A 3,368-nucleotide genomic window follows, 5' to 3' on the forward strand; every position below is an offset into this window, starting at 1 on the left:
TAAAACACAAAGTGTTGTATGTTTCAAACATACAAAATTAAGCAAAATAATAGGTGAATCTGTGTACACATATTATCCAATCACAACAATGTTGTCTCATATATGCTCCAATCCATGTTATTTTGAATAACTCTAGACATGAAATTACTTCATCCACAAATATTTCTATATGTATTATTTTAATAACTTATTCTTATTATATTTGATTTCCATTACCCTTTATCCCCTATACCCTCATCCACCTTCGCCCACTGCCCCCAATCACCACACTGTTGTATGTGTCCATGAGTTCTTTTTCTTTTTTGCTTGATCCCTTTACTCTGCAAGCCCCCCAGAGCTATCAGCCTGTTTTGTACCTATGAGTCTGTCTCTACGTTGCTTGTTAGTTTCATTTGTTCATTAGATTCCACATATGAGTAAACTCATATGGTATTTTTCTTTTTCTGACTGGTTTATTTTACTTAGCATAATATTCTCCAGGTCCATCCATGCTGTTGCAAAAGGTAAAATTTTCTTCTTTTATATGGCCAAGTAGCATTCTGTTGTGTAAATGTACCACAGCTATTTTATCCACTTATCTACTGATGCACACTTGAGCTGCTTCCAAATCTTGGCTATTGTAAATAATGCTGCATTGGGGGTGCATATATTATTTAGAATTAGTATTTTAGGTTTCATCAAAAATTCCCAGGAGTAGAATTGCTGGGTTATAAGGTAGTTCTGTTTTCAAATGTTTGAAATAACTCCATACTGCTTTTCACAATGGCTGCACCAGTCTACATTCCCACCAACAGTGTTAGAAGTGTTCCCCTTTCTCCACATCCTTACCAACACTAGCTGTTTCAGGATTTATTGATGATAGCCCTTTTGACAGGTGTGAGGTGGTATCTCATTGTGGTTTTAACTTGAATTTGTATTTTAATATCACTAAATATCCAATGATCTTTTAATTAAATTATAACACCTTAATATCATATATCCAATTATCCTTTAGAATATCTAACTTCTATATTTGTTAAAGCATGTATATTTATATATTTAAGAATATATTATTAAAATTAAAGTTTCAAATATGTGAAACAAATACATTACATGTATATATTACACTACAAGTGTTTTTGTTGAAGGAACTAGACACTGGGTCATTTGTGCTATGTAGTTCCATTCCATGTAGTCCAACTTGTTCCTCTGACATCTGTTTCCCATAAATTACATCTACAACCTTGATCTAATATGAGTTCAATTTTTTTGCCAATACTTTATAGGTAATGCAATGTTCTTCCATGAGGAGACACATATTGTCTGGTTGTCTCTGTTTTTGTAATGTTAAATGCTGTTCGTGCTCAATGACTAGATTTATTCATTTAATAAGAATTGAGAAATGGTGATCTTCTAAGTCAAACATTAATCTTTAACTTACTAGCTGAGATATTTCTATAAAGAAGTTTTTTCTTCTCCAGTGGCAGAATATATATAGAAAGGCAGAATAAAATTAAAATTTTCCTAAAGTTAGATGTTTTCAAAATAAAGTTTTTTATTTTTAAAATATTACATTGATTATGCTATTACAGTTGTCTCATTTTTTCTCCCCCTTAGTCCCCTCTGCCCTGGACCACCACTCACACCAGCATTCCCCCACCTTAGTTCATGTCCATGGGTCATACATATAAGTTCTTTGGCTTCTACATTTCTCATACTATACTTAACCTCTCCCTGTCTATTTTGTACCTACAATTTATGCTTCTTATTCCCTGTACCTTTTCTTCTATTTCCCCCTCCCCCTCCTTGCTGATAACCCTTCTTATGATCTCTATTTCTGTGATTCTGTTCCTGTTCTAGTTGCTTAGTTGTTTTTTGTTGGTTTTTTTTTTTTAGATTTGGTTGTTGATAGTTGTAAGTCATTTGTCATTTTACAGTTCATAGTTCTGAACATCTTTTTTCCCTTTACCATTTCAATAAGTCCCTATAACATTTCATATAATAAAAGGTTAGTGATGATGAAATCCTTTAACTTGACCTTATCTGGGAAGCACTTTATCTGCCCTTCCATTCTAAATGATAGCTTTTCTGGATAGAGTAATCTTGTATGTAGGTCCTTGCCTTTCATGACTTCCAATACTTCTTTCCAGAGCCTTCTTATATGCAAGGTTTCTTTTGAGAAATCAGCTGACAGTCTTATGGGAACTCCTTTGTAGGTAACTGCCTCCTTTTCTTTTGCTGCTTTTAAGATTCCTTCCTTCTCTTGAATCTTGGTTAATGTAATTATGATGTGCCTTAGTGTGTGCTTCCTTGGGTCCAACTTCTTTGGGACTCTCTGAGCTTCCTGGACTTTCTGGAAGTCTATTTCTTTGCCAGATTGGGGAACTTCTCTTTTATTATTTCTTCAAATAAGTTTTCCATTACTTGCTCTTCTTCTTCTCCTTCTGGCACCCCTATGACTCAGATGTTGGAATGCTTAAAGTTGTCCTGAAAGTTCCTAAGCCTCTCCTCATTTTTTTTAATTCTTATTTCTTCATTCTGTTCTGGTTGAATGTTTATTTCTTCCTTCTGCTCCAAATCATTGATGTGAGTCCTAGTTTCCTTCCCATCACTATTGGTTCCCTGTACATTTTCCTGTATTTCACTTTGCATAGCCTTCATTTTTCCCTCTATTTTGCAACCATACTCAACCAATTCTGTGAGAATCCTGATTACCAGTGTTTTGAACTCTGCATCTGATAGACCAGCTATCTCTTCATTGCTAAGTTTAATTTTTCTGGAGCTTTGATCTGTTCTTTCATGTTGGCCATATTTTTTTGTTTCAGCATGCCTGTTATGTAATGAGGCAGAGCCTTATGTATTCACCAGGTGGGGCAACCCATGTTGTGGCTGCTTCATTGTGGCACTGTATGTGGAGGAGGGGCCTGAGAGGGAACAGTGCCACTTGCTCAGCTCTCAGCCATCTTTCAGTCATTTCCTCTGCTACCCACAAGCAAAATGAGCCCTTCTGTGGCTGACTCCTGGGTGGGTGGGTTTGTGTATGTTCTAGAACCCTGTGGGTCTCTCCAATGAACTCTCCTGTGAGTCTGGGAGTTTCTCCTGCTGCCTCAACCCCCACAGGTTTTTTCAATCAGAAGTTTGAGGCTTTATTTCCTCTCACTGGAACCCTGGGTTGTGCAGTCTGTCTGATTCCCAAGTTGTTCTTTCCAGTTTATCTGTATACAAATGTAGGACTGCCTTATCTCCAGCCATTAGCTTGCCTGCCCCAATCCTCCAGCCGTCTCATTGTCCTCTCCACCCTGGCTGCCCTTCTTCATCCCTTCTACTGGTCTGGATGAATGTTTCTTCTTTAACTCCTTGGTTGTCAGATTTCCATACAATTTTATTTT

This window comes from Phyllostomus hastatus, unplaced genomic scaffold, assembly GCF_019186645.2.
Source record: "Phyllostomus hastatus isolate PE091 unplaced genomic scaffold, TTU_PhHast_1.1 phas_contig_86, whole genome shotgun sequence".
NCBI lineage: Eukaryota > Metazoa > Chordata > Mammalia > Chiroptera > Phyllostomidae > Phyllostomus > Phyllostomus hastatus.